The sequence below is a fragment of the Mustela nivalis genome, assembly GCF_964662115.1.
Source record: "Mustela nivalis genome assembly, chromosome: 6".
Lineage (NCBI taxonomy): Eukaryota > Metazoa > Chordata > Mammalia > Carnivora > Mustelidae > Mustela > Mustela nivalis.
The window spans coordinates 1232946-1256215 of record NC_139025.1 but is presented as its reverse complement, the minus strand read 5'-3'; the positions used below and the strand labels follow the sequence as shown (position 1 = coordinate 1256215).

At 40.6% G+C, this 23270-nt stretch overlaps 1 pseudogene and 1 gene segment (V, D, J or C); both read right to left on the bottom strand.

Moving 5' to 3' along the window:
• LOC309867983 (immunoglobulin alpha-2 heavy chain-like) overlaps window positions 1-23270 on the bottom strand; it is a 601568-nt gene that overhangs the window by 353641 nt on the left and 224657 nt on the right.
• LOC309868150 (alcohol dehydrogenase class-3 pseudogene) lies at window positions 12556-14026 on the bottom strand (annotated as a pseudogene). The gene has a single exon. The product of its transcript is annotated as an alcohol dehydrogenase class-3 pseudogene (transcript).

Genomic DNA, 23270 nt, shown 5'->3' with positions numbered 1-23270 from the left:
ACAGAGTTAGGCTCCTCTGGACCTTCGAGGACCACCCATGAGTATCTCCTTGTTGAACTCACAAGGTATGTTGTTCTGGGATGAGTGAGCCCTTGGTCTATGAGCTGTGTTGGAAGCAGGTCAATAGATGGCCTCACTTTCTGAGCACAAGAATAAATGTTGAATAAATGAGTGATTCAAAATTCATTTTAATCTAAACAATTTTTCAAAAAGATACTTAATGGGATCCACACTTTGTAGCTACAGCTTTCCAAATGAACAACTACATGCACAGCATGGGTGCATCTGGGGACCTTTGATCCCAATGGTCTCTGCTGATGGGCTTTGTCTGTGAAGATGTCTGCAAAATGGGTAAGTGATATCTTTGTCCTCAAGTGCATGGACACCAACACAAGGCACCTATTCTGTTCCTATGCTTGGAGGGTACCTCCCTGGTCCTGAGAAATCCACCTCACACAGGGGCCTGTTATCTGTTGGAGGAGGAGGATCTTGCTTTAAAGAAAAGTGGGTAAATTTTCTCTTATGCAGCACAGAGATGATCATTAATTCAGGCATGGAGTTAATGACACTCAAATACTACCCTGAAGGAAATGGTGTTGATGACCCAGAAATTATTAGGACCTAATCATTAGAGGTCTAATAAGAGATTGAGTGGGTTATGTTCATATTCCTGAAAACCCTGCAGCAAGCGGATAAATGCTGAGATAGATGAATAGACTTCAAATAGAGATCAGATGACTGTAGTACAGATAGATGACAGATAGATACTTACATAAGTTTATATTATTTTAAAAGACACTACAGAGGAATCATATCATTATGTACACATAAAATGGAATGTCCAAAATTTTCATTGTTTCTAAAGCCGTATTTTCATGAGGAAAGAATATTTTGGTGTCAACTTTGGGTTAACACCCAAGTAAGGATATGTGTTACCTTTTTTAATGAATAAGCACAGTTTCCACTTAGGGTGGTGGTGCCTCCTTGTAGATATTGGTTGTTGTATAATTTTGTGTAAGCTAAGGAACAGATCTTGCCCTATAATAGTCCATGGATATGTCTTTGAAACCTAAGTCATTACATAAGCAGGATCACATCTTTAAATGGAGAGGATGTAAATAAGATCATTTGTGTTATTTAGCATCTTGCAATGACTGAATCGATGAAGGCTCAGGGATACCTGAACCATTTCCCCAGAGTGTGAGGTTATAAGGGAAATTGGGACTTAGAGGCAGGAATACAGAGGAGCCCTAAGGATGGGTTTGTTCCCAGCATTGGACACGGCAGAGCCCTACAGGAACCTGTCACTTCCCAGCTTCTTTCTGCACCCCCATCTGTGGCTGGGACTCATGCTCAGAGGGCCCTGAGGGCCCTAAGTAACCATATCGCTCCTCTCCTCCAGAGATACTACCTGTCTTCCATGGTCTTACTTCCCAGGGTGTCCTGAGCTCTGGAATGTGCACCAACATGTTTACAGAGTGGCTGCACCAGGTCGAATTCCCACCAATAATGCAAGAGGGTTCCCCTTTCGCCACATCCTTGCCAACATTTGTTGTTTTCTGTCTTGTCATTGTAGCCTTTGTCACCTGTGTTGTCATATCATATTGTGGTTTTGATTTGTATTTCCCTGATGCTGAATGATGTGGAGTATTTTTTCATGTGTCTCTTGGCCATTTGTATGTCCTCTTTGGAGAAATGTTTGTTCTTGTGTTCTCCACATTTCTTGACTGGATCAATTCATTTTGGGGTGTTGAGTTTGGTAAGTTCTTTGTAGCTTTTAGGTATTCATCTTTTTTTTTTTTATTAAGTGCAATTATCTAATGTATAGTACATCATTAGATTTTTTTTTATCGCTGATTATTTTAAATTTATTTTTAATTTATTTTCGGCATAACAGTATTCATATTTTTTCACAACACCCAGTGCTCCATGCAATCCATGCCTTCTATAATACCCACCAACTGGTACCTCAACCTCCCACCCATCCGCTAATTAAAATCCCTCAGTTTGTTTTTTAGAGTCCATAGTCTGTCATGGTTCACCTCCCCTTCCAATTTCCCTCAACTCCCTTCTCCTCTCTACCTCCCCATGTCCTCGAGCTATTTGTTATGCTCCACAAATAAGTGAAACCATATGATAGTTGACTCTCTCTGCTTGACTTATTTCACTCAGCATCATCTCTTCCAGTCCTGTCCATGTTGTTACAAAAGTTGGGTATTCATTCTTTCTGATGGAGGCATAATACTCCATAGTGTATATGGACCACATCTTCCTTATCCATTCATCCGTTGAAGGGCATCTTGGTTCTCTTCATAGTTTGGCGACCGTGGCCATTCCTATTATAAACACTAAGGTACAGATGGCGCTTCTTTTCACGACATCTGTATCTTTGGGTAAATACCCAGGAGTGCAATGGCAGGGTCATAGGGAAATTCTATTTTTAATGTCTTGAGGAATCTCCACACTGTTCTCCAAAGAGGCTGCACCAACTTGCATTCCCACCAACAGTGGAAGAGGGTTCCCCTTTCTCCACATCCCCTCCAACACATGTTGTTTCTTGTCTTGCTAATTTTGGCCAATATAACCGGTGTAAGGTGATATATCAATGTGGTTTTAATTTGAATCTCCCTGAGGGCTAGTGTGATGAACATTTTTTCATGTGTCTGATAGCCATTTGTCTATCTTCATTGGAGAAGTCTCTGTTCATATCTTCTGCCCATTTTTTGATATGATTGCCTGTTTCATGTATTGTGAGTTTGAGGAGTTCATTCTAGATCCTGGATATCAACCTGTTGTCTGTACTGTCATTTGCAAATATCTTCTCCCATTCAGTGGGTTGCCGCTTTGTTTTTTTGACTGTTTTCTTTGCTGTACAAAGCTTTTGATTTTGATGAAGTCCGAAAAGTTCATCTTCGCTTTTGTTTCCTTTGCCTTTGGAGACATATCTTGAAAGAAGTTGCTGTGGCTGATATCGAAGAGATTACTGCCTATGTTCTCCTCTAGGATTCTGATGGATTCCTGTCTCATGTTGAGGTATTTTATCCATTTTGAGTTTATCTTTGTGTACAGTGTAAGAGAATGGTCGAGTTTCATTCTTCTACATATAGCTGTCCAGTTTTCCCAGCACCATTGATTGAAGAGACTTTTTTCCACTGTATATTTTTTTACTGCTTTGTTGAAGATTATTTGCCCATAGAGTTGAGGGTCCATATCTGGGTTCTCTACTCTGTTCCACTGGTCTATGTGTCTGTTTTATGCCAGTACCCTGCTGTCTTCATGATCACAGCTTTGTAGTAAAGCTTGAAATCAGATAACGTGATGTCCCCAGCTTTAATTTGTTTTTCAACATTTCCCTAGTGATTCGGGGTCTCTTCTGATTCCATACAAATTTTTGGATTATTTGCTCCAAGTCTTTGAAAAATACAGGTGGAATTTTGATCAGAATGGCATTAAAAGTATAGATTGCCTTAGGCAGTATAGAGATTTTAACAATGTTTATTCTTCCGATCCAAGAGTATGGAATTGTCTTCCATCTTTTTGTGTCTTCCTCAATTTCTTTCATGAGTGTTCTGTAGTTCCTCGAGTAAGTTCCTTTACCTCTTTGGGTAGGTTTATTCCCAGGTATCTTGTGGTTCTTGGTGCTATGGTAAATGGAATCGATTCTCTAATTTCCCTTTCTGTATTTTCATTATTAGTGTATAAGAAAGCCACTGATTTCTGCACATTGACTTCGTATCCTGCCACGTTGCTGAATTGAGTTCTAGTAGTTTGGGGATGGAGTCTTTTGGGTTTTCCATATAAATAATCACGTCATCTGCAAAGAGTGAAAATTTGACTTCTTCATTACCAATACCTTTTATTTCTCTTTGTTGTCTGATTGCTGTTGCTAGGACTTCTAATACTATGTTGAACAAGAGTGGTGAGAGTGGGCATCCTTGTTGTGTTCCTGATCTCAACAGGAAGGCTGCAAGCTTTTTCCCATTGAGGATGATATTTGCTGTGGGTCTTTCATAGATAGTTTTGATGAAGTTCAGGAATGTTCCCCCTATCCTTATACTTTGAAGTATTTTAATCAGGAGCAGATGCTGGATTTTGTCAAATGCTTTTTCTGCATTGGTTGAGAGGACCATGTGGTTCTTCTCTCTTCTCATATTAATTTCTTCTATCACATTGATTGATTTGAGAATGTTGAACCATCCTTGTAGCCCAGGGATGAATCCCACCTGGTCACAGTGGATAATCTTTTTAATGTGCTGTTGGATCCTGTTTGCTAGGATCTTGTTGAGAATCTTAGCATCCATATTCATCAGTGATATTGGACTGAAATTCTCCTTTATGATAGGGTCTTTGCCTGGTTTGGGGATCATGGTAATGCTGGCTTCATAGAAAGAGTCTGGAAAGAGTCTTCTGCTTCAATATTTTGAAACAGCTTCAGGGGAATAGGTGTTATTTCTTCTTTGAAAGTTTGGTAGAATTCCCCAGGGAATCTGTCAGGTCCTGGACTCTTGTTTTTTGGGCGGTTTTTGATCACTGCTTCAATCTCGTTACTAGAAATTGGTCTATTCAGGTTGTCATTTTCTTCCTGGTTCAATTTTGGGAGTTTATAGTTTTCTAGGAATGCATCCATTTCATCTAAGTTGCTTAGCTTATTGGCATATAACTGTTGGTAATAACTTATGATTGTTTCTACTTTCTTGGTGTTCGTTGTGATCTCTCCCTTTTCATTCATAATTTTATGAATTTGAGCTTTCTCTCTTTTCTTTTGGATTAGTTTGGCCAATGGTTTATTGATCTTATTGATTCTTTCAAAAAACCAGCTTCTGTTATGCTGAAAAGAAATAAATTTAATTAAAAAAACCACTGTATCTCTGGTTTATACCTCATTGATCTCAGCTCTAATCTTGATGTTTTCCCTTTTTATGTGTGGAGTTGGTTTGATTTGTTGTTGATTATCCAGTTCTTTAAGGTGTAGAGACAGCTGCTGAGTTCTGGATTTTTCAATTTTTTTGAGGGAGGCTTGGATGGCTATTTATTTCCACCTTAGGAATGCCTTTGCTGTATCCCATAGGTTTTGGACTGAAGTGTCTTCATTCTCATTGGTTTCCATGAATTGTTTCAGTTCTTCTTTGATCTCCTGGTTGATCCAAGCATCCTTAAGCAAGGTGGTCTTTAGCTTCCAGGTGTTTGTGCTCCTTCTGAACCTTTCCTTGTGATTGATCTCTAGTTTCAAAGCATTGTGATCTGAGAATGTGCAGGGAATAATCTCAGTCTTTAGCTATCAGTTGAATCCTGATTTGTGACCAAGTATGTGGTCTATTCTTGAGAAGGTTCCATGTGCACTTGAGAAGAATGAGTATTCTGCTGTTTTAGGGTGGAATGTTCTGTATATATCTATGAGGTCCATCTGGTCCAATATGTCACTTAATGCTCTTGTTTCTTTATTGATTTTCTGCTTCGATGTTCTGTCTCTTTCTGAGAGAGGCGTGTTAATATCTCCAACGATTAGTGTATTCATTTCAATATGAATCTTTATCTTGATTACCAGTTTTCTTAGGTAATTGGCTGCTCCCATATAGGGGGCATAGATATTTACAATTGTTAGATCATCTTGGTGGATAGTCCCTTTAAGAATGATGTAGTGTCGACCCACAGCAAATATTATCCTCAAAAAAAGCTTGCATCCTTTCCATTGAGATCAGGAACACGACAAGAATGCCCAGTCTCACCACTCTTGTTCAACATAGTATTAGAAGTCCTAACAACAGCAATCAGACAACAAAGAGAAGTAAAAGTTATCCGAATTGGTAATGAAGAAGTCAAATTTTCACTCTTTGCAGATGACATGATTCTTTATATGGAAAAACCAAAAGACTCCACCCCCAAACTATTAGAACTCATACAGCAATTCAGCAATGTGGCAGGATACAAAGTCAATGTACAGAAATCAGTGGCTTTCTTATACACTAATAATGAAAATACAGAAAGGGAAATTAGAGAGTTGATTCCATTTGCTATAACACCAAGAACCATAAGATACCTGGGAATAAACCTAACCAAAGAGGTAGAGGATCTGTAGTCGTGGAACTACAGAAGACTTATGAAAGAAATTGAAGAAGACACAAAAGATGGAATACCATTCCATGCTCTTGGATCAGAAGAATAAACATTGTTAAAATGTCTATACTGCCTAGAGCAATCTATACTTTTAATGCTATTCCGATCAAAATTCCACAGGTATTCATCAAAGAGCTTGAGCAAATAATCCAAAAATTTGTATGGAACCAGAAGAGACCCCGAATCGCTAAGGAAATGTTGAAAAACAAAAATAAAGCTGGGGGCATCATGTTACCTGATTTCAAGCTTTATTACAAAGCTGTGATCACCAAGACAGCATGGTACTGGTATAAAAACAGACACATGGACCAGTGGAACAGAGTAGAGAGCCCAGATATGGACCCTCAACTCAATGGTCAAGTAATCTTAGACAAAGCAAAAATAAATAAATAAATAAATAAACAGTGGAAAAAAGACAGTCTCTTCAATCAATGGTGCTGGGAAAACTAGACAGCTATATGTAGAAGAATGAAACTCGACCATTCTCTTACAGCGTACACAAAGATAAACTCAAAATGGATAAAGACCTCAACATGAGACAGGAATCCATCAGAATCCTAGAGGAGAACATAGGCAGTAATCTCTTCGATACCAGCCACAGAAACTTCTTTCAAGATATGTCTCCAAAGGCAAAGGAAACAAAAGCGAAAATAAACTTTTGGGACTTCATCAAAATCAAAAGCTTCTGCACAGCAAAGGAAACAGTCAGGAAAACAAAGAGGCAACCCACGGAATGGGAGAAGATATTTGCAAATGACAGTACAGACAAAAGGTTCATATCCAGCATCTATAATGAACTCCTCAAACTCAACAGACACTAAACAGGCAAGCATATCAAAAAATGGGCAGAAGATATGAACAGACACTTCTCCAACGAAGATAGGCAAATGGCTATCAGACACATGAAAAAATGTTCATCATCACTAGCCATCAGGGAGATTAAAATTAAAACCACATTGAGATAGCACCTTACACCAGTTAGGATGGCCAGGGGGGAAACAACATGTGTTGGAGGGGATGTGGAGAAAGGGGAACCCTCTTCCACTGTTGGAGGGAATGCAAGTTGGTGCAGCCTCTTTGGAGAACAGTGTGGAGATTCCTCAAGAAATTAAAAATTGAACTTCCCTATGACCCTTATATTGCACTCCTGGGTATTTACCCCAAAAGTACAGATGGAGTGAAAAGAAGGGCCATCTGTACCCCAATGTTTATAGCAGCAATGGCCACAGTCGCCAAACTGTGGAAAGAACCGAGATGCCCTTCAACGGACGAATGGATAAGGAAGATGTGGTCCATATACACTATGGAGTATTATGCCTCCATCAGAAAGGATGAATACCCAACTTTTGTAGCAACATGGCTGGGACTGGAAGAGATGATATTGAGTGAAATAAGTCAAGCAGAGAGAGTCAATTATCATACGGTTTCACTTATTTGTGGAGCATAACAAATAACATGGAAGACATGGGGAGATAGGGAGGAGAAGGGAGTTGGGGTAAATTGGTAGGGGAGGTGAGCCATGAGAGACTATGGACTCTGAAAAACAATCTGAGGGTTTTGAAGGGGTAGGGTTTGGGAGGTCAGGGTACCAGGTGGTGGGTGTTATAGAGGGCACGGATTGCATGGAGCACTGGGTGTGGTGCAAAAATAATGAATACTGTTATGCTGAAAATAATAAATAAATTAAAAAATGATGTAGTGTCCTTCTGTATCTCTGAGTGCAGTCTTAGTTTAAAATCTAATTTGACTGATATGAGAATCGCTACCCAAGCTTTCTTTTGATGTCCATTGTCATGAAAGATGTTTCTCCATCCCTTCACTTTCAGTCTGGGTGTATCTTTAGATTCAAAATCAGTATCTTGTAGATAACATATGGATGGGTCCTTTTTTTTCTAGTCTGCAACTCTGTGCCATTTTATGGGTGCAGTTAGGCCATGCACTTTGAGAGTGATTATTGATAGATATGTTTTTATTGACATCGAGTTACCTTGAAGTCTTTCTGTAGACTGTCTCTATATTTCTGTTCAATGCTATTCTTGGGATTTTTCCCCTTTTATAGAGCCCCCTTTTAATATTTCCTGCAGTGTTGGCTTGGTGGTTGCATAGTCTTTTAAGCCTTGCCAGTCTTGGAAACTCTTTATCTCTCCATCCGTTTTGAATGTCAGTCTTGCTGGATAAAGTATTCTTGGCTGCATGTTCTCATTTATTTCCCTGAATATATCTTGCTAGAACTTTCTGGCTTGCCATGGCTTGTCGACAGATCTGACGTTATTCTTATGGGCTTTTCTCAGTATGTAAGGAGCTTCTTTGTCTTAGCTGCTTTCAAGCTGTCTACAATTATAATTCTTTATTCTTACTATTAGGTGTCTCAAAGACTTTCAAGAATCTATAATCTTGGGAGGAAACCGTTCTGTCTCTAGTACATGAACGCTGGTTCCAGTCGTGAGATTGAGAAAATTTTCATGGACAACTTGTTCCACTCTATCTTCTAGAATTCTTTTTTTCTACTCCCCTCAGGATTCTAATAATTCTGACTTTAGAACATTTCATGGCATCATTTATTTCCAGGATTCTGTTTTCGTGGCTTCTAAGCTGTTTGTTCCAGGCTTCCTCCTGATCCTTATTCTCTATCTGTTTGTTCACCAGATCACTAGTACTATCTTCTGTCTCAGTTACCCTAGCTTTTAGAGAATTTAGTTTAGATTGGAACTCATTGAGAGCATTTTGAACTTTATCCCTGTGCCTTTAAGTTCTGCCCTAACATTGTGAACATCATCCCTGGTGGCTCTAAGTTCTGCCCTAATCAATTCCATTTGGTCAACCAGGGCTTTTCCCAACCTAGCTATTGCCTGGATAATTGTTAGCCTGAATTCCCTCCGACATATTGTCTATGTCGATAGCCATTAGCTCTGTTGGAGAAGGCCTATCCTCTGTATTTTTCTTCTGTTGGGCACTCCTTCTCCTAGGCATTTTGGTGAGATTTGACTGAACGGATGTAGCTGGATATATCAAGTGTGGTGCAGTCAAGGTGCACCCTGGAACACTTTTGAGCAATCAGGATTCCCCACCCAAACAAGAGAAAAAAGAAAAAAAAAAGAAGAAAAAGAGAGAGAGAGAGAGAGAGAAAGAGACAGGATAAAAGGGAAGATAAAGGAGAAGCTTCAGCTGAAATGGGCCCCAAGGTAAGATTTATGAAGTATACAAACAAAAACAGACAAACAAAAAGACTGAGAAAAGTATATGACAAGAGAAAAAAATATATATATAAAAGCAAAAAAAAAAAAAACTCAAATAACAAAAATGAAGAACTTCGTCAAAAAGAACCCCAAGTATAAAATTTATATACTATCAGGACAAACAGAAATACAGAGAAACACTGGTGGAAGAAAAACATGGGAGAGTGGTTATAAATTCTCAGTGTGGGTGAGGAAGGTTGTTTTGATTCTTCCTGGATGTATCTTGCTATCTATGTTAAAGGACTCAACTTTCCTAAAATAAAGGGGGAACAAAAATTGGTTTACCTATAGAGATAGCATTGATTGGAAAAAGGGGATTACGTTGAAGGTTAACTCTATATGAATATTAGAAAATATTAATAGGACAGGAATAAACTAGACTAAACTAAACTAAAATTTTAAAAAATTAAAAAAAAGAAAATCAAAAGAAAAACACGGGTATATTTATCAAGAAGTTCAGGTTAAAAGGCTATTATGGAATTTGATGTACTGAATATCTCACTGTTATGGTAAATAGGTTATAAAATTATCTATATGAAAAAATGAACCAGAATAGTGGGAACGAGTTAAAAATAAAAGTTGTCCTATGAAGTAGTGGTGTTTTTTCTCTTGTCATCTTCCCCCCCCCACCCCGGTTGTTTTTGTGGGGGAGGGCCCTGCCATGTGGTTTTCAGTCAATGATGTTCCTTGAGTTAAGTCCCCTCCCCCGCAAAGTGGTGGGTTCTGAGAAAACTGGTCTTTCAGGCTTTTCTTCTTTGGAGTTTTTTTTTTTTTAAATCTATTTTCAGCATAACAGTATTCATTTTTTTTGCACCACACCCAGTGCTCCATGCAATCCATGCTCTCTCCAATACCCACAACCTGGCTCCCCCAACCATCCACCCCCTGCCACTTCAAACCCCTCATATTGTTTTTCAGACTCCATAGTCTCTCATGGTTCACCTCCCATTCCAATTTCCCCCAACTCCCTTCTCCTCTCTAACCCCCCATGTCCTCCATGCTATTTGTTATGCTCCACAAATAAGTGAAACCATATGATAATTGACTCTCTCTGCTTGACTTATTTCACTCAGCATCATCTCTTCCAGTCCCGTCCATGTTGCTACAAAAGTTGGGTATTCGTCCTTTCTGATGGAGGCATAATACTCCATAGTGTATATGGACCACATCTTCCTTATCCATTCATCTGTTGAAGGCCATTTGGGTTCTTACCATAGTTTGGCGACCGTGGCCATTGCTGCTAGAAACATTGGGGTACAGATGGCCCTTCTTTTCACGACATCTGTATCTTTGGGGAAAACACCAGGAGTGCAATATAAGGGTCATAGGGAAGGTCAATTTTTAATTTCTTGAGGAATCTCCACACTGTTCTCCAAAGAGGCTGCACCAACTTGCATTCCCACCAACAGTTGAAGAGGGTCCCCCTTTCACCACATCCTCTCCAACACATATTGTTTCCCGTTTTGTTAATTTTTGCCATTCTAACTGGTGTAAGGTAATATCTCAATGTGGTTTTAATTTGAATCCCCCTGATGGCTAGTGATGATGAACATTTTTTCATGTGTCTGATAGCCATTTGTATGTCTTTATTGGAGAAGTGTCTGTTCATATCTTCTTCCCATTTTTTGATATTTTTGCCTGTTCCATGTGTGTTGAGTTTGAGGAGTTCATTATAGATCCTGGATATGAACCTTTTGTCTGTACTGTCATTTGCCAATATCTTCTCCCATTCCATGGGTTTGATTTGTTGTTGATTCTCCAGTTCTTTAAGGTGTAGAGACAGCTGGTGTATTCTGGATTTTTCAATTTTTTGATGGAGGCTTGGCTGGCTATCTATTTCCCCCTTAGGACCGCCTTTGCTGTGCTCCATAGCTTTTCGACTGAAGTGTCTTCATTCTCATTGGTTTCCATGAATTGTTTCAGTTCTTCTTTGATCTCCTGGTTGATCCAAGCATTCTTAAGCAAGGTGGTCTTTAGCTTCCAGGTGTTTGAATTCCTTCTGAACTTTTCCTTGTGATTGAGCTCCAGTTTCAAAGCATTGTGATCTGAGAATAAGCATGGAATAATCTCAGTCTTTTTGTATCGATTGAGTCCTGATTTGTGACCCAGTATGTGGTCTCTTCTGGAGAAGGTTCCGTGTGTGCTTGAGGAGAATGAGTATTCTGTTGTTGTAGGGTGGAATGTTTTGTATATATCTATGAGGTCCATCTGGTCCAATATGCCATTCAATGGTCTTGTTTCTTTAATGATTTTCTGCTTCGATGATCTGTCTATTTCTGAGAGAGACATGTTAAGATCTCCTAAGATTAGAGTACTCATATCAAGATGACTCTTTAATTTGATTAACAGTTTTCTTAAGTAATTGGCTGCTCCCATATTGGGAGCATAGATATTTACAATTGTTAGATCATCTTGGATAGTCCCTTTAAGGATTATGTAGTGTCCTTCTGTATCTCTGACTACAGTCTTTAAAGTCTAATTTATCTGATATGAGAATCGCTACCCCAGCCTTCTTTTGAGTCCCATTGGCATGAAAGATGCTTCTCCATCCCTTCACTTTCAGTCTGGTTGTATATTTAAGTTCAAAATGGGTCTCTTGTAGACAAACTCTGGATGGGTCATGTCATTTTATCCAGTCTGCAACCCTGTGCCATTTTATGGGCACTTTTAGGCCATTCACATTGAGAGTGATTATTGATAGATACGTTTTTATTGACATCGAGTTACCTTTGAAGTCTTTCTTTGTGTAGACTGTCTCTATATTTCTGTTCAATGCTATACTCAGGATTTTTCCTCTTTTATATAACCCCCCTTAATATTTCCTGCAGTGTCGGCTTGGTGGTTGCATAGTCTTTTAAGCCTTGTCGGTTTTGGAAACTCTTTATCTCTCCATCCATTTTGAATGCCAGTCTTGCTGGATAAAGTATTCTTGGCTGCATGTTCTTCTCATTTAGTGCCCTGAATATATCTTGCCAGCCTTTTCTGGCTTGCCAGGTCTCTGTGGACAGGTCTGACGTTATTCTGATGGGCTTCCCTCTGTAAGTAAGGAGCCTCTTTGCCGTTGCAGCTTTCAAGAGATTATACCTACCATTATAATTCCTCTTGACTATCAGTTGTCGTGATTTTTTTTGGAATTATAATCTTGGGTAGAGATCTTTCAGCCTCTAGTACATGAACGCTATTTCCATTTGTGAGATTAGGAAAATTTTTTTTTTTTTTTGCAGAAATTATTTTTATTATTTTGGGATATTCCTTAATGAGCTGGCAATTATTCATGTGAAGGAGAGTTGAGAAATCAGATTTATGACTCTATTAGTCTTGTCCTTGATTAGAGATTTGTGAATTATACAAAAAATACTGCCTAAAGTAGATTGCTCTAGAATTAACAGTAGAGAAGGCCTAGAAGGTCTAGAATGTCTAAGAGGCTGTGAACTTGGAAGATCTTCTCCCTGTTTGTCTGGCTGTTCCAGATGGACCGCAAGACTTAGGTATAAGGATGAACTGCTGAATTTAAAGCTTTCTTTGTTGAATTTAAAGCTTTACAACAGTTCAAATGCTCTTTCCTGCATGCATCAGTTCAAAGGCTTCATTAATTTGGTTAAAAGACAGATTATGAGTCACAAATTCATCAACTTTTATCTTTTTGGACATATATTCAGACACCAACTTTGGGACACTTTCCACACTCTTCCATCCTCCAAAAGCAGTGCCTTTCCACGTGCGGCCTGTTACCAGCTGAAATGGGCGAGTGGAGATTTCTTCATCAGATGCAGCTACTCCAACTACGACGCTGACACCCCAGCCTTTGTGGCAGGCCTCCAGTGCTGCTCTCATGACTTTTACATTACCAATGCACTCAAAGGAATAATCCACACCCCCGTCAGTCATTTCAATGAGCACTTCCTGGATGGGTTTACTGAAGTCCTGGGGGTTAATGCATTCAGAAGCCCCAAATTCCTTGGCCCTTGCAAATTTATCTTTATTGATGTCCACACCAATGATTCGGGATGCACCAGCCACCTTACAGCCCATGATGGCCGCCAATCCAACTCCTCCTAGGCCAAAGACGGCACAAGTAGAGCCAGGCTCCACCTTGGCAGTGTTCACAGCAGCACCATAACCAGTTGAAATGCCACAACCCAGAAGGCAGACTTTATCCAAAGGTGCTAAAGGATCAATTTTAGCAACAGAGATATCAGCCACAACTGTATATTCAGAAAACGTGCTGGTTCCCATGTAATGTAAAATTGTCTTTCCTTTGCAAGTAAATCTGCTAGTACCATCTGGCATTAATCCTTTCCCCTGAGTAACTCTTATCTTCTGGCAAAGGTTTGTTTTAGGGTTTAGACAAAATTTGCATTCTCCACACTGTGGGATGTAAAGTGGGATGACAGTATCACCTGCCTTCACCTTAGTAACTCCTTCACCAACACTTTCCACAATTCTGGCACCTTCATGTCCTAGGATCACTGGAAAACTCCCTTCAGGATCAGCCCCACTCAGGGTATAGGCATCGGTGTGGCAAACTGCAGTGGCAATAATCTTAATTCGAACTTCATGAGCCTTTGGGGGTGCCACCTCTACATCCTCTATGGAGAGAGGCTTTCCTGCCTCCCAGGCAACAGCAGCCTTGCACTTGATAACCTGGCTCGCCATGGCCTCGGGCTCAGTCGATAGGGGCCAGGAAAATTTTCATGAAGGACTTGTTCCACTATATCTTCTAGACTTCTTTCTTTCTCCACCCCTTCAGGGATTCCAATAATTCTGATGTTGGAATGCTTCATGGCATCATTTATTTCCCTGATTCTGTTTTCGTGGTTTCTAAGCTGTTTGTTCCAAGCTTCCTCCTGATCCTTTCTCTCTGTTTGTCCTCCAGATCACTAATTCTATCTTCTGTCTCAGTTACCCTAGCTTTGAGAGAGTTTAGATTCGATTGGAACTCATTGAGAGCATTGTGAACCTCCTCCCTGGTGGCTTTAAGCTCTGCCCTAATATTGTGAACATCCTGTCTGGTCACTTTCAGTTTGGCCCTAATCAATTCCTTTTGGTCATCCATGGCTTTCTCCAACCTAGCTATCGCCTGGATAATTGTTAGCCTGAATTCTCTTTTCGACATATTGTCTATGTTGATCGCTGTTAGCTCTGTTGCAGAAGGTCCATCCTCTGTATTTTTCTTCTGTTGGGCATTTCTCCTCCTACTCATTTTGGATGGAGATGACTGAACAGATGTAGCTGGATGTCTCAACTGTGGAGCAGTCAAGGTGCACCCTGGAACACTTCTGAGCAATCAGGATTCCCCACACAAATGAGATACAAAAGAAAAGAAAAAGAAAAAGTAAAAGAAAGAGAGAGAGAGAGAGACAGGAAAGAAAGGGAAGATGAAAGACAAGGTTCAGCCCAGATGGTCCCCAAGGTAAGATTTATGAAGTAGAGAAACTAAAAGAGACAAAAAGACTGATACAAGTATATGAAAAGAGAAAAAAATATATGCAAATAAAGGAAGAACCTCATCAAAAAGAACCCCAAGTGTAAGATTTATATGCTATCATGACAAACACAAAAACACAGAAACACTGGTGGAAGAAGAAGATAGGAGAGTTCTTATAAATTCTCAGTGCGTGCGAGGAAGGTGTTTTTATTCTTCCTGGATGTATCTTGATATGTTTGTTAAAGGACTCAACTTTCCTAAGATAAAGGGGATTAAAAATTGGTTTACCTATAGGGGTAGTATTGATTGGGGAAAGGGGATTACTTTGAAGTTTAACTCTATATGAATATTAGAGGATAAAAATAAAAAGGAATAAACTAGACTCTACTAAACTAAAATAAAAAAAAAGGAATTCAAAAAATAAAAATGCAAAAGAAAAACAGAGGTGTGTGCATCAAAATGTTCAGGCTAGAAGGGTATTATGGAATTTGATATACTGTACAGCTCTCTGTGATGGTAAATAGGTTAAAAAAATTACCTATGTGTAAAAGAAAAAAAAAATGTTCCGGAATAGTGGGAATGAGGCAGCAATACAATTTTCCTATGAAGTAGTGGTTGTTCTCTTGTAGTACCTTTTTTTCTTTTTCTTTCTTGGTTTGTTTTCTGGGGGAGGGGCATGCCACGTGGGTTGTCAGTCAATGATGTTTCCTGAGTTAAGTCCTCCCACCCCCCTCAAGGGGGTGGGCTCTGAGGAAACTTTCTTTTCAGGCTTTTGTTCTCTGGCGCTTTTTATGTTTGTTCACTTTTTTTTCTCTCACCTTACCGCCTTTGATGGTTTTTGTAGTTTTAGAGGAAAACAAACTGAACCCTGATCTCCCTCTCAGAGAGAAGCCTCAGTCTGGGTGCAGAGCCTAAATAAGTTCCCCCTTGGCTGCTGGCAGAGCAGATTCCAAGTTGTAGACCCTGGGGGTGCAGGATCTTTTGCTTGTACCCAATGCCAAGGAAGTGGTGGCTATCTGGGAGCTCCCGACTGCCAGAGAATTTCCAAGCAGCAATTGCACACTGAGATTTTGCCGCTGGCCCGGGCTGCGAGTGCCTGGTCTTGCTGGGTCTAAGAGTGCCCAGCTTGCTTGCACTTCTTTCAGGAGCGGCTATGGGTCACGCACGTGTCTCAGGCACTGAGAATGGGGTGCAGGTCTGAGAGCACCAGGCTGGGCTTTTGTGAACCTCTGTCAGGGGAGAGTTTGGGGCGTGTGGCTTAGGCCGGGGACTTAAGCCTCTGTCCCTAACCACCCTGATTCCCAGAACTTCCCCCTGCAATTCCCTGTCCCTAGCTGCCCCATTACCACCACCACCCCCCCCCCCCCCCCCCGCGATCCTTTGCGCTTTTGGAGTGCTTTCCACCAGTCTCCAGGTTAATGCTGGTCCCCAGACGCAGGGCACTCTCGCTCGTGTTAGGGTATTACTTTCCAACATGTCGCCTCTGGTGGCTCCCTCCCCCTTTTGTTTATCAGTCCGCCTTACCACTCCACTTTACCTGCCCACTGGCGTCTTCTGACCCTGTAGAGATCCAGACATGTATAATTCTGATCTCAGGCTGATTTCATGGGCGAATGGAGTTCTTTGGTAGATAATCAGCTCCCTTTGGGGTACTGGCTGAAAAGGCGCCTCCTCCTACTCCCCTGCCATCTTGTCCCCCCTTATTATGGAATTTGATGTACTGGATATCTCACTGTTATGGTAAATAGGTTATAAAATTATCTATATTAAAAAAATGAACCAGAATAGTGGGAACGAGTTAAAAATAAAAGTTGTCCTATGAAGTAGTGGTGTTTTTTCTCTTGTCTTTTTCTCTTGCCCCCTCCCCCCCATTGGTTTTCTGGGGGAGGGCCTTGCCATGTGGTTTTCAGTCTATGATGTTCCCTGAGTTAAGTCCCCTCCCCCCCTACGTGGTGGGCTCTGAGAAAACTGGTCTTTCAGGCTTTTCTTCTTGGGAGGTTTTTTTTTTTTTTTAAATCTATTTTCAGCATAACAGTATTCATTGTTTTTGCACCACACCCAGTGCTCCATGCAATCCGTGCCCTCCCCAATACCCACCACCTGGTACCCCAACCGTCCGCTCCTCTCCACTTCAAACCCCTCATATTGTTTTTTCAGAGTCCATAGTCTCTCATGATTCACCTCCCCTTCCAATTTCCCCCAACTTCCTTATCCTCTCTAACTCCCCTTGTCCTCCATGCTCTTTGTTATGCTCCACAAATAAGTGAAGCCATATGATAGTTGACTCTCTCTGCTTGACTTATTTCACTCAGCATAATCTCTTCCAGTCCCGTCCATGTTGCTACAAAAGTTACTCTGGAGGTTTTTATGTTTGTTCATTTGTTTTCTTTCGCCTTGACAGCTTTTGATGGTTTTGGGGGGTTTAGAGGAAAGCCAAGTGCACCTCGACCTCTGTCTCAGAGAGAAGCCTCAGTGTGCTCCCCTGTGGGTGCTGCAAATCACATAAGATTCCCCTCAGCTGCTGGCAGAGCAGGTTCTGAGTGGCGGTCTCTGGGGACACAGGATCTTCTGCTTGTACCCAAAACCATGGCAGTGGTGGCTGTCTGGGCTGCTGCAGACCACCGGAGAGGTTCCAAGCAGTGATCGCACACTAAGATTTTCTCGCTGACCTGAGCTGGGAGTGCCTGGTCTTTCCAGGTTGAGAACACCAGGCTGGAGCCTGCACGCTCCTCTCTCAGGGAAGGATGTGGGGCTCAGGCTCTGATAGCACGGTGAAACATTCTGCTGTCTGGCCAGGCTCCTAGCCCCTCAGGGGAGCCAGACCCCACGTGTCCTCAGGTGCAACAGAGGCTCAGGCACCAAGACCTGGTTTCTCCACCACACTCTCTAGTTCAGCACCATAGGTGGATGTCCTTGGTCCGAGGACTTAAACCCCTGTCCTTACTGCCCCATTTCCCACAGTTTCCCCTTGCGATCCTTTGCTCTTTTTGATTGCTTTCAACCAGATTGCAAGATAATACTGGTCCCCAGACGCAGGGCACTCTTGTATTGGGGTATTAGTTTCCAATCAGTCTCCTCTGTTGGCTCACTCCCCCTTTTGTTTATCTTCCGATATCAGTACGACGTTCCCACTCTGCTTTACCTGCCCACTGGTGTCTTTGGCCCCTGTAGAGATCCAGACGTGTATAATTCTGATCTCAGACTGATTTCATGGGTGATCAGAGTTGTTTGGTAGGTAATCAGCTCACTTTAGGTTACAGATTGAAAGGGCACCTCCTCCTACTTTCCCGCTATCCTGTCTCCCCACCTTGGCTAATAGATTTATAAAAAATGAATCAGAGCCTGGTTTCTTTAATCTCTTCTGTTGTTTCCTAGTCTCTATATAATTTACTTCTGCTCTAATCTTGCTATTTCCTTCCTTCTGCTATATACAGGTTTCAACTGATTTTTTTCAAGCCCCTAAAGGTGTAATGTTTGTGATTTATTTGATATTTTTCTTGCTTCTTGAGGTCTTCCTGTATGCTGTGTATTTCTGTCTTAGGACCACTTTTGCTTCAGAGAAATTACATGATTGTGATAGAGGTTTTATACGTGTGTGTGTGTGTGTGTGTGTGTGTGTGTGTGTGTGATATCTTCTGGCTCTGCTGGAGGATTTTGTGATCCACAGAGAGTGCCACTGTTATTACTTTAAAGGTTTTGTTACCTGCATCAGGATATTTGTAATTTATTGGTACAAGAGGAAACTAATGTACTTAACTCTGTGTTTTGTGCATGTTAGTATATTTGTCTTCCTGCTACAACTAAGTTTCCAAGTAGGAGAGTGAATAGGTAAGCACAGAATAATGTCAAGGAGGCTTTCTTGAGGAAACTGCTCTATGGAGGGGAAACCCCAGACCCACACAGGAAACCTACCATAGCTTCCTCTGACCTGCTCCTGGGATTAAAAACAGCATTGATGAATAGTGTGCACCCTCTGCTGGTCTGATACTCTTGTAGTTTGAGGTTTGTGTCAGGGCTCACACTGAGGGCCCCTCACTGTGTCCTTCACACAGTAATACACGGCCGTGTCCTCGGCTCTCAGGCTGTTCATCTGAAGATACAGCATGTTCTTGCCGTTGTCTCTGGAGATGGTGAATCGGCCCTTCACAGAGTCTGCATAGTATGTTTTACTTCCATCATACCAAATAACTGCAACCCACTGTAGCCCATTCCCTGGAGCCTGGCGGACCCAGTGCATGCCATAGCTACTGAAGGTGAATCCAGAGGCTTCACAGGAGAGTCTCAGGGAACCCCCAGGCTTAACTAGGTCTCCCCCAGACTCCACCAGCTGCACCTCGCACTTGACACCTGTAGATACAAGACATCCCCGTCAGGAATCTGCCACACACCCATGGTTTCGCTCACTCATATCCACTCACATCCTCAATTTCTTTTGTTCTCCATAAATTACCTTTTAAAAGAACAACAAGGAAAACCCAGCCAAGCACAAAGTCCATGGTGAGTTCTCTGTGTTCTGCTCTGATCAGTGAATGTGGACACTTGGAAATCCCAGGCCTGGGGCTCCTCTCCCAGCTGCATGGTCCGGGCTGGGCTGTTTAATTCAGTGGTGGGCAGACCCTATTTGCATGTCCTCTGAGTATATATTTAGCTCCAGACTTAGGTTCAATTCTTTATAAGTTAAAAACAAAGATACCATTGTTTGCAGATCACTTTGTTTAGACGGCACTGTGTCAGTATGTAGCATTTTAATGTATGAACAGAATTGTCTTTTCTTCTTTTTTCTATTACAGCATTTTAAAAATTGTTGTGTTATGTTACTCACCATACAGCACATCATTAGTTTTTGATGTAGTTCCATGATTCATTGTTTGTGTATAATGCCCAGTGCACTTTGCAACCTGTGCCTTCCTTAATACCCATCACCAGGCTCATACATCCCCCTACCCTCCTCCATTCTAAAACCCTCAGTTCATTCCTGGAGACCATAGTCTCTTATGGTTTATCGGACACTTTGATTTATCCCCTTCACCCTTTCCTTCTGCTAATGTCCTCCACACTATTCCTTATGTTGCACAAATAGGTGAAATCATATGACAATTGGCTTTCTATGTTTGACTTATTTCACTCAGCATAATCTCCTCCAGTTCTATCCATGTTGAATCAAAAACTCAGTATTCATCCTTTCTGATGGCTGAGTAATATTGCATTGTATATATGGACAACTTCTTCCTCTTTTTTTTTTTGCATTTTTAATCCATTTCTCCTTTTTTAAATTTTTAATTTATTTTCAGCATAACACTATTCATTGTTTTTTATTTTTATTATTATTTTCAGCATAATAGTATTCATTGTTTTTGCACCACACCCAGGGCTCCATGCACTCCGTGCTCTCTCCAATACCCACCACCTGGTTCCCCCAACCTCCCACCCCCCGCCCCTTCAAAACCCTCAGATTGTCTTTCAGAGTCCATAGTCTCTCATGGTTTACCTTCCCCTCCAATTTCCCTCAACTCCCTTCTCCTCTCCATCTCCCCTTGTCTTCCATGCTATTTGTTATGCTCCACAAATAAGTGAAACCATATGATACTTGACTCTCTCTGCTTGACTTATTTTCTCAGCATAATCTCTTCCAGTCCCATCCATATTGATACAAAAGTTGGGTATTCATCCTTTCTGATGAAGGCATAATACTGCACAGTGTATATGGACCACATCTTTCTTATCCATTCATCTGTTGAAGGGCACCTTGGTTCTTTCCATAGTTTTGCAACTGTGGCCATTGCTGCTATAAACATTGGGGTACAGATGGCCCTTCTTTTCACTCTATCTGTATCTTTGGGGCAAATACCCAGGAGTGCAATTGCAGGGTCATATGGAAGCTTTATTTTTAATTTCTGAGGAATCTCCACACCGTTCTTCAAAGTGGCTGCATCAACTTGCATTCCTGCCAAGAGTGTAAGAGGGTTCCCCTTTCTCCACATCCCCTCCAACACATATTGTTTCCTGTCTTGCTAATTTTGGCCATTCTAAATGGTGTAAGGTGATATCTCAATGTGGTTTTAATTGGAATCTCCCTGATGGCTAGTGATGATGAGCATTTTTTCTGTAGTTTCTGAGGAACTACAGAACACTCATGAAAGAAATTGAAGAAGACACAAAAAGATGGAAGTCCATTCCAGGCTCTTGGATCAGAAGAATAAACATTGTTAAAATGTCTATACTGCCATTCCAATCAAAATTCCACTGGTATTTTTCAAAGAGCTGGAGCAAATAATCCTAAAATTTGTATGGAATCAGAAGAGACCCCGAATCGCTAAGGAAATGTTGAAAAACAAAAATAAAACCGGGGACATCACGTTACCTGATTTCAAGCTTTACTACAAAGCTGTGATCATGAAGACAGCAGGGTACTGGCATAAAAACAGACACATAGACCAGTGGAACAGAGTAGAGAACCCAGATATGAACCCTTGACTCTATGGGCAAATAATCTTCGACCAAACAGGAAAAAATATACAGTGGAAAAAAGACAGTTTCTTCAATCAATGGAGCTCGGAAAGCTATATGTAGAAGAATGAAACTCGACCATTCTCTTACACCGTACACAAAGATAAACTCAAAATGGATAAAAGACCTCAACATGAGACAGGAATCCATCAGAATCCTATAGGAGAACATAGGAAGTAATCTCTTTGATATGAGCCCCAGCAACTTCTTTCAAGATATGTCTCCTAAGGCAAAGGAAACAAAAGCGAAGATGAACTTTTGGGACTTCATCAAGATCAAAAGCTTCTGCACAGCAAAGGAAACAGTCAAGAAAACAAAGAGGCAACCCACGGAATGGGAGAAGATATTTGCAAATGGCAGTACAGACAAAAGGTTGATATCCAGGATCTATAATAAACTCCTGAAACTCAACACACACACAAAACAGACAATCATATAAAAAAATGGTCAGAAGATATAAACAGACACATTTCCAATGAAGACATACAAATGGCTATCAGACACATGGACCACATCTTCTTTATCCATTCATCTATCGAAGGGCATCTTGGCCCTTTCCACAGTTTGGTTATTGTAAACATTCCTGCTATGAATATTTAAATTTTTTTTTTTTTATTTTCAGCATAACAGTGTTCATTATTTTTGCACCACAGCCAATGCTCCATGCAATCCATGCCCTCTATAATATCCACCACCTGGTACCCCAACCTCCCACTCCCTGCCCCTTCAAAACCCTCAGATTGTTTTTCAGAGTCCATAGTCTTTCATGGTTCACCTCCCCTTCCAATTTCCCTCAACTCCCTTCTCCTCTCTAACTCCCCATGTCCTCCATGCTATTTGTTATGCTCCACAAATAACTGAAACCATATGATAATTGACATACATTTTAATGCATGTGGTCCTTTTTTCCCCACTACATCTGTATCATGGGATAAATACCCAGTAGTGCAATTTCTGGGTCATAGGGTTGCTTTATTTTTTATATTTATGTATTTATATATTTATATTTTTAAAATTTTTTATCGTTTTACATTTTATTTTATTCACCATGAAGTGTAGCTCTATTTTTAATTATTTGAGGAAACTCCACACTGTTTTCCAAACTAGCTTTACCAACGTACATTCCCACCTACAGTGTAAGAAGGCGCCCTTTCCCCTGTAACTTTTCCAACATTTACTGCTTCTTGCCTTGTCTATTTTTGCCACGGAGTTGTCTTATCATTTCTGTGTGCATTTTTAAAAGTCTTGCTTTAATGTAGGCCGGTTATACATTATTTTACCCCTTTAATGATGTTTAGTCCCAATTATTTTATTTATGGTACCAGCATAAATGAAATTGTTTTGTTAATTTCTTTTTTTAGATAATTTCTTGTTAGTGTATGGACGCATTGCTTTATTTTGCATGTTGATTTTGTAACCTGAAGTTTCCTTGAAATCATTAAAAAAATCTAAGATTTTTCTTTTACCAAGTTTTTGGACTTTGACTATGTATAAGACGATGTCATATGGAGACAAATATTTTTTCCTTCTTGTTTATTGATTTTAATATCTTTTATTTTTTTACTGCCAACCTCTTTGCAAAGGTTTTCCAGGTGAGGGCCATAAAGTTTTCCCTTCTTTTCTTCTGGGTTTTTGGCCTAATAACTCAATGGAGATCGGTCAGGTCTAAGGGGAAAATGAATTTCAGTTTGCATGTGCATGAGCTCCCAAAATATGGGAAATATGCCACCTAGTGAATGACCAAAGTAGGCAGCATTTGTACCTCTTAGATAACCAAACATTGGATTTCTGACGATTTGATGCAACGGTTTGGTTTTGGGTTAGTAAATTAGTGAAGAACTAACAAGTTTTGTTTGCACAGTGTTCTGGGTCCCAAGTTTTTTTTTCTTTTTTTAAAAAATTAAATTAATTTATTTATTTTCAGAAAAACAGTATTCATTATTTTTTCATCACACCCAGTGATCCACGCAATCCTTGCCCTCTAT